Below are 9,322 nucleotides of genomic sequence, written 5' to 3' on the forward strand. Positions count from 1 at the left end.
GATTGCTGGCTTTTTGTTTATGTATTTGAGATAATTGTTGTTCTTTGTTTTTTTTTTTTATGTTTATTATAGTTCGAAATTTTGGGCTTTTTTCATTTGAGGCTATGTATATTGAGGAACTGAAGGAGGAAGGAGAGTTGCAGAGTGGGGAAGAGGGAAGGAGAGTTCCTGGGGCTTAAATGATTTTGAATCTTCCTTTTCTGATCCCAATAGCACATTTTGATGTGAATGATATGAATAAATAATTTAAAGCTCACGTTACTTCTATATGCTCGGTTTAGTTTCAATGGATGCGTGAATGAGACATATAATTCAATTAGCTATGAGTAATTCAAATAAGCAAAGTTCAGTCAAGGTTTCCTTTTGTTTTATATCTTGATCTTCAATGTAATTTTTGTCATTCCATAGATTGAACATGAATCAACTATACACTAGGTCTCTTCTAGCTACCCTCATTTCCATGCTTAGCAACAGGTAAGATTTCTAATTTTATGAGTGAAGTTAGATTTGCATAAAAGGAATATATGTTGTAGTTCTCTGCAATATTTATAAACTTTGGAGCGCAATGCTGGAAATATTTAGTGGTCTACTAAAGATGCATAATGATAAGTTTTCACTGGCGGCTATTGGAAACATTTTAGTTCTTTCAGGTCCAAGAAGTACAGCCCAACTAGCTAAAGAGGATGACGATCTTTGGGGTTCCATAGCTGCCCTTGCTCCAAGAACTGTCTCAAACTTATTGAACGTAAAATCAAGTGCACCTACGACTCGAGCCAAGCCATTGTCAGCTGGTAGGGGAAGAGGAAACAAAGCACTTGCTTCAAAATTAGGGGCATAAAGGACTAATCGAACATCGTTTACTGGTATGTGATTGCATATAGTATAAAACAAAAGAGTAATTTCAAGATTCGAGTTGCCTGCAATTTTTACTTTCCATTGTTTATTAGAGGGAAATTGGTCATTTCCTCCGTAAGCTGTATCTTAACCTTAATTGCATTCCTAGTTTGATCTATAATAGCATTCTTTATAGTGCAACTTCCTTTGCTTTTCTTTTTTACTTTTGAAGGAATATGATTTTAACAATGGTCGATTCCATAGGGGGAGACAATTTCAGGCTGTAATAAACTTTATTCTTTTTTCTTATTCTTTTTAGATTGTCAGAAACATTTTACTTGATATGCATCTCTCTATTTTTATATTAAATTAATGTACTCAAAGTAGATCAAATAAACATTGAAAATTAGATTTTTGAATCTAAAAGACAGTAAATTCCATTAAATTCCATCAGATTGACTGTTCCAATATTTGAAGAGTCGGTTTGTTGATTTTTAGCATTGTGAGTGTTTTGCTTATGTTATATCTATCATTTATGATGTAAATGCTCTATGTTCTTGAATTATGTGTTTTGATTTTGGATGTTTAAGCATATTATAATGTTGAGTTAATATATGTCTTATTTGGGTGAAATGATAAGGAAAACTATAGATTTTATTTTCTCATCATTGCCACATTCTATTAGTCAAGAATACCACGTTCTATTGCTATGTGGTAATACTTACTTAAGTTGTTAATGGTCATAAGTTGAATATAAAGTTTCATATTGATTTAAAAGAATGTACAGGGGTAAATGCATAGTTATGTTCTGTGTAAGTTTAATATCAACTTCATTTTATTTTAACTTGGAATTGAAAGAAGAACTAGAAGGGTTTTGACATAGATGTGAAGAAGTTGGAACAATTGGATTATTTTGATTTGGGACTATGTATGATTTCAAAAAAATTTTAAAGGACTGAAACACACTTGAAGAAGAAGTTCGCCAGGATATTAGACAAGTCTGTTTGTATGCTGCTCTACTGATTGTTTTTTAATAGTATTACATTTTGTAAAGTATATATTGCGATGGGGTTTGATTACTACTCTGCCCATGTTTTATCCATCTTTTATTTTATTTTTCATGGAAAATAAAGGATGAAATACTAGTCATAAAAGATTTATTTTATTTTTTTTATTTAATTTTATGGAGAGAGAGCCTAGAAGGTGTTTGATAAAATGTGTGAATAGAGAAAAAGGTGATTTAAAGGATTTTTTTTTCCTTTTGATCGTTTGATTATTATGAATTTCAACCTTCGGTTCTTAATTATCTGTTTTGTATTTTCAGTTCCTTTGATGTTTATGCTCTGTTGCTTTGGATGTTTCTTTAGCTTGTTTTTCTTTTGATGTTTAATTTGGGCCTCAAGAAATTAGTACGAACTATGTTGTAGAATTGTTCATTTACTTGAGTTGGTGATTTTCTAGTGCAGAATTACAAAAGAAATGCATATACAAAAGCAGACTTGCAATGCACGAATGCATATACAAAAGAGGTTGAGAGTTGATTGCCTTCTGATGCAAATATCAATAATGTTGCGAAGGTATTTTAGATTTTATTCGTCTTTGTCTTGAATTATGGACTATTTTTGTGGTTAGTTTCTGACGGGCACCGTTTGGTCTATTAAAAAACAATGTAAAGTATTAATGATCAGCTATGTTGATGATTCCGGTGGTCTGAAAGCAACTCTAGGCATTAAATTCATTATGGTTGTTGAAGAATAGAAACTGTGATTTTATTTGTGTAGTATGATTAGCTTATTCTTAATAGTTGTTAGTTGATTTCTTTGACTGTATAAGTTTTGAACATACTTTGTTGTTGTGATGTTATCTACTTCTTATAGATTGGCTCTGTTGTTGGTGGTACTTATTTTAGCTCATGAATTGGAGGTAGTAGAGGATGCAGAATGCAAGTTTATTTGAAGCCAAGTTTTATTCAAGGTCATTGAGTTGGGTTGATAGAAGTAATGTTTTGTATATAACAATATCGAACAAATATGTAAAGTTTTCGAAATGTTGATACATATATGGTAAAATGTTAATATATGTTAAAGTTTTGGAATTAATCTAGTGCATATTTATGTTGAATTTTAAAACTATATTTGATGTATATTTGTCGTTTATATGTAATTGAATTCTTGGACCAATGGGAGCATAATACGGGAACAATAATATAAATAAATTATAATTAAAAAAATGAAAAATTACTTGAAGGTTCTAAAATGTCATGAACAATAAATTTCTTGACGGTTCGCAAATGTCATAAAGAACGAAATTCTTGACGGTTCCAAAATGTCATTAAAAAGCACTATTGACGGTTACCAAATGTCATGAAAAAGAATACTCTTGACGGGTACAAAATGTCATAAACAATCACTTTTTTGACGGTTATTAAATGTCATGAAAAATGCACTATTGACGGTTTTAAAATGTCATGAATATTCGTATTGTTGACGATTTTTGTCATTCATAGTCACATTCTTGATGGTTCTAAACTGTCATTAAAACTTATAATCTTGACGGTTCTAAACTATCATGAATAATTGAATACTTGACAGTTATAAACTGTCAACGTTAACAATTCTTGACGTTTTTACAACTGTCAAGAAAATTACCTTTCTTGACACTGGATTCAACGACGGTGACTTGACTCAAAATTGCAGTTACAACACTAATAATGCATAGCAAGCTAAATGCTTTGCAAACAACTCAGACTACTGGATACAACCTTTGACTGAAACTCAGCAAAACATAGTTAGACTTGATCACAACTTATAATCTAAGCCCACAACTTCAAGCTCATGTTAAAAACATAAACATGCTAACTAAAAGATAAATTAACCTTAGCTCAAAAATAGTGGATAAGAGTTATATAAGGCAGGTTAGGCACGATGATTACTACTTGGAAAGTGAGATAACAATTTTGAAAGAATAAGTGAAAGACTTAGTGAGTGACAACAAGAGCTCACTCCCTAAACAGTTGTAGGACATTAGCTATATGACTGGATCGGTGCCAAGCCATAGTGCCAGATCCTCGAGAGCATCATTTTGATGTAGCGTCATGACATGCCTTCATTAGCTCGATATGTTGCGAACTTAAAAAATCTGTCAATGTGTGCAAAATCACACGTCTATACCCCTTAATCAACCCAGTTTGGCTATTTAAGCCATTTTCATGTGTAAACTTAATAACTTCACTCCATTTTTCAAATATACACTTTAGTTAGGACTTTTTTGTAATTCTCTCTCTGAATCAATAAAAATTCTCTCTTAATTTCATCAGAAATGTCTCTTTTGTTCAATTTCTTCTTGAACCTACTTTAGGATCAATAAGGAACTAAGTTACTTTTTTTGGGAATGGAAATTCTATCCATTCTTCTTGAGATCATGTCTAATTTGCTTTCTAGTTTCGATCTTTAATTTAATTTCAATCTTGCTTTTGTTTAAGTTCTTGTTTGATTGAATTGATCTCTCATGAAAGCATGCATTTTATTTAATCTTTAACGACTCTAAGCATGATTTTTGAAGCATGATTGATTAGAGATTCTAAGCATGAACTTTGTTTAATCTAACCAACAATATTGTTGATTAGATCTTAAGCATGTTGGTTACTCTTTCTTGTTGTGTATATGTATATATACTAGTGAAGTATACATACTTTGCGATATGCACATCTAATTCGTGAACTTGCCTTGCAAAGCTCTAATAATGTGATTAGACATGACGACTAGGTTAGTGTTGTGCGATAAAAGGTGTGTGCCTGCCTATGCATTGCTATATGTATGATGAAGAAATGTTAGTATAAGTTTTCGTCTTTCTTGCCCAAGTGGAAGTGTGGAAAGAGATTTCTTGGTAAGTCCATGGTTGAACACAGGGAATTAGTTTCCAAAAATGAAATTAGCTCACGTCACAACCTTATGTAGTGAGTATACTAAAATATGCAAAGTATGTTTTTCCTAATTTTTTACACTATTGGTGTGAATAAGAGCAATAAGGTGGTTATGACTTTGAAATGAAATGAAACATGAACTTAGTGCTTTTTGGCATGGAAGTAAAGAAAAATTTAATTGATTAGGTGTACAACATAATATTTTAACATTTTGAGGTGCTACAAAACATCTATTAACTTTGGAATTAAGAGAAGCAACCTTTTGGTGCCTCCACCATACTTGCTCGCCTCTCGGGATCCAAATACTTGAAGTTAATATATAATTTGTATCTATTCTATTTGTTTGGATTATAAATAATTTGTTCTAATTAAGGTGAGCAACCTCTTGATGCCTTCGCCACACATATCATTCATCTCTAAGATATATGTAAGAAACAAATTTGACAACAAGATTGCATTGGTACAATCTTCTCACCGTATGGTTAACACAATACGGGTCATCATGTGCCAAGTGATGACAATCAATACTTTATCATATTTGGCTAAGCACGACTTATAATGCATTCAAGTAAAAATTTCTAATGTTGCAACAACCTATGTTATGCAAATAATTAACTAAACATGCAATGAATTGAAAAATAAAGAAATATGGGAGAATGATTGAAGAAAAACATCAATGTTATAAATAAAGCTTTAGGCCTTTCGACCATGGAGTCAGTATTACAAATCAATATTATGAAATATACAAATGGAACATAGAACAGTGAAGCAAGTTGCAAAGTATGAGTGTTCATACTCTTTGACACTGGATTTTGCCTTTACACGGAGGGAAAATCGAAGGGTGGATCTCTCTCTTTTTCAAGCTCTCACTTAAAACAGGGAAAGGAGTAAAGAAAAACGGTTTTTGCTCTCTGCACAAAATTTGCCAAAATTTTCACAACTTAGTCAATTTCCTTACTTTCCTATATATTTTCTTCCAATTTTATGCATTAAGACTTCATTATTCTACTTAAAAGGCAATAATAACTTGTATTTCTAAAAGTTATCACACTGCAAATTTAGAATAATGTTTTTCATCAAGCATCAATCCATAATTCCAAGAATTCCTCCCTTTCGCCATCCTCGTTGAAATTCTCATAATGTTGTTTTAATTTATCTTGAAGCTAAGCACCTTATAGTTTTCTGGTCTACTCCTTAGAAAATATTTCTGGTTTTTAGACACGGCAAGCTTAAGTTGCAAAATACTCTTGTTCATTTCTAGAAGATCTTATTTTCGCTTTTAAGAAATGGCTTTTGTTCATAAAATTCTTGTTACTTTTTTTAGGAATAACTTTTTATTAATTACTTACATTTGGCGTTAAGTGGGAAATCATAGGCATTTTATGAGTCTGTTTCTCTTTTTAACTATAACTCTTATCGCCACTTATTTACTTTACTCTCAAATTTTTGAATTTTTGCTTCTTATTTTTGGTTGATAAGGAGCAACATTTGAATAAAAGAATAAGTTAGTTTATTAATCCCTTTTTTTAGGAGGAGTTTAAATTATGTTCTGAATGTATTTTGAAATGCTTAAATTTACTTAGGAAAATAATATAATGTACGATGATACATTATAATATAAAATGTACATTTTAATTAAACATTACAATATAAATCAAATCTTGGATATGATTCAAATTTTAATTTAATATGAAATGGATTCATATTAAAACTAGGTTAATTTTCATAAATATAACAAAAACACCAAAATATTTATGGTTCATGTAACAAAATAAAAAAGCTCCTGATATTTTCATAAATTTCAAGTTTGTCCTTTAATAATGCGAATGATTTTCCACTTCTTTTTCTTTTTCTTCTTTGTGATTTATTCATTTGCTCTTCATATTATTAATTTCTTAATATTATATCTTCTTCTTCGGTTTACAATATTATGATTATTTATGTAAATATATATTTATCAATTTCTTCATTTGCTCCTTTAGAAATTCTTTCTTCTTCTTCATTTCTCATCTTTTTTTATTGAGATTAAACATGCACGGTGGAAAATGGATCGAGATTTTACCCTAATTGTACTTAATTAACAAGAAATCCTAAATCGTAAATCAGTTTGAAATTAAGATTTTTTAAGAAAACTTACATGCAAAGCTCCAATTGTTGCTAGAACCACCACTAGGGTTGACCTACTGTGGGACCCGTTTGATAAAGGAAATCAGGAGAGAGAAAGAAGATGGAAATAGTATTAAGGAATAGGGTTGAGCTTTAAATTTGTTTTTAGAAAATACAAAGGAAAAATTAGCAGCCCAAATGTTGGTCTTTTAAAAATCAAGAGCCCAATTTATAGAGAATTTAAATGCAAAGTAGACTTTCTCTAGTGGACTTTTTGTCTTCATCAAATGAGAACACCTAACCCACTAGAGTTAGTGGGATTATCCAACAAAATGTTGGATTTTTCCACTAACTTTGGTCAAAGGGCAAAAAGGTTCTTTGGTGAAAGTCAAACTTTCACTTTTCAAATAAAAAGTCAACATTTTGACTTTTTAAAATTTTGTCCGTCTTGACTAATTTCAACCTCTCGAGCATGAATCTGTATTTATTTTCTCAAGATTCAAATTACATTTAAATATATTGTCTGTCAAAGTTTGACTTTTCAAAGTGAAAAAAATCAACATTTTGACTTTTTACAACTTTGACTATTTCCATTGTTTTCGAGCTTCCAGTATGAATTCACATTCATATATTTAATATTTAAATCACATTTAAACATAAAGCTCTATCTCTAATCTGATAAACTGTCACACCCCGCCTTGCATAACATCTTAACTTGGTATCAAAGCATGATTTTGGGAAACCTTATAGTTTTAAGTGTGATTTTGGTGGCTAAGAGCTTAAGTTATTTTTGTAGGAAATAGTAGAAGTAGATATGCCACCAAGGTGAGGAAGGGGTGCAAGAAGTGGATCAAGAGTAACCACTAAGCTCACAATAGACTGAACAACACACTCAATTAACTTCGACGTAAGAAGATAGCAAAAGGAAGCGTTATACAATTGGTTTGCTCAAAGACTAGTAGATATCTTAGGGAAACAACTTAAGAAGCGAAAAAATGGCAAAAGACTAGAAAAGTTTTTCCGTGTCATGCAGTACACAAAACAAAGAAAAGTAAAATTGGTTGTGTTCTTACTTCAACGAGAGGGTGAAGATTGGTGGACTTTAGAGGAAAACCGACGAGGGAGTGTAGACTGGAAAGACTTAAAGGAGGTTTTCATTGGCAAATATTTTTTTGAGACTTATCGAGATGAGAAAAGAGATGAATTTCTTCATCTGAAGCAAGATGAGCTCTCTGTTGTGGAATATGAAAAGTAATTCACGGAATTAGCCAAGTATGTTATGGCACTAATTGACTCAAAGACAGAACAATGTAGGCAATTTGTAAGTGGATTACGAGGAGAAATCAGGACTTCGGTAGTACATATTGTAATAAGAAGTAATTATACATTACTGGTGGACGCAGCTTTCTGGGTAGAAAAGAGCTTAGGAGTGAAAAGGCCAAGTTTTGAGCTGGGCGAAGAAGAAGAGAAAGGAAGTATAAGGAGTAAGAAAACCAAGACTATTGTCAATCAAGGATCGTGATGGAGCAACGATCAACTAACTAAATGCAATGATTGAGGAAAGAACTACACAAGAATCCGTAGAAAGAAGAGTATTGCTTGTTATCAGAATGGGGCAGCGGAAGCATGGTGGTTACAAAAGATATTTGCAAAAAAGATTTATTAAAACCTCACTGAGTTTTTTATACATATGTTTTAAAATTCATCTTTCAAGGAACACGCGTTAAGGCCAAGTAAGGAAGGTTGAAGGGCTTACTAGGCGAGAAGGTTGTCAAGACGTTTTACCCTTTTAAGTTTTAAGAGTTGTGTGTTTGTAACTGTTGGAAAGTAATTGTAAAATGCTTATTAAAGTTTAATAAAGTTTTAGTTTGAAAACTTCTCTTTGTTATGTATCCTTATCGCCTAAAGGTTGTTGTTAAGCTATAAATTTAGTTTAAGAAAGGTCATAAGGCGATTAAACAAAGCTTAGGGAACTCAAGATTTAGTTTCTTTAGCATTTAGACACGTCAAGGATGCTCAAGTTGCACCACGTCTCACATACCAAGCAAGGGCGTTGTGCGGGGTGAGGCATGACATAACCAATGACTATATCACATATACTTATCAATTTCTCTCTCCTCACCTAAGTCGAACAATTCGACTCATTCCATCATACTGTTTTAATTTTATTCCATGTGAGTTAGTAGGGAAACCTAATGGACCTGTAGATCATGGGCTTCAACAATTTGAGATTTAACTGGCTAAACTCTTTTAGACCGAGTTAATCAACATTCGTTAACTAACAAGTCATTCCACTAAAGTTGCATAGTTGCACTCCCTTCACTATAGATATATTTGTGTCCATTTGATATAATCATGATCAGTAAGTTAATTATTCACAGGTTGTTCGTAAGCTTGGCTGGGTCAAAATACAGTTTTACCCCGAAACTACATCTTGCTCCTTAACTCCATTGATCCACT

General features: G+C 31.8%; 1 long non-coding RNA gene across 1 annotated transcript; it reads left to right on the forward strand.

The window, feature by feature from the left end:
* Positions 1 to 540: 540 nt before the first annotated feature.
* Positions 541 to 2,895, forward strand: LOC127148249 (uncharacterized). The gene is made up of 3 exons (XR_007819106.1): positions 541 to 863; positions 2,301 to 2,411; positions 2,712 to 2,895. It is a non-coding gene; the product is annotated as an uncharacterized LOC127148249 (long non-coding RNA).
* The last annotated feature ends 6,427 nt before the right edge of the window (positions 2,896 to 9,322 follow it).

The sequence above is a fragment of the Cucumis melo genome, chromosome 2 (genome assembly GCF_025177605.1).
Source record: "Cucumis melo cultivar AY chromosome 2, USDA_Cmelo_AY_1.0, whole genome shotgun sequence".
In the NCBI taxonomy this organism is placed as follows: Eukaryota; Viridiplantae; Streptophyta; class Magnoliopsida; order Cucurbitales; family Cucurbitaceae; genus Cucumis; species Cucumis melo.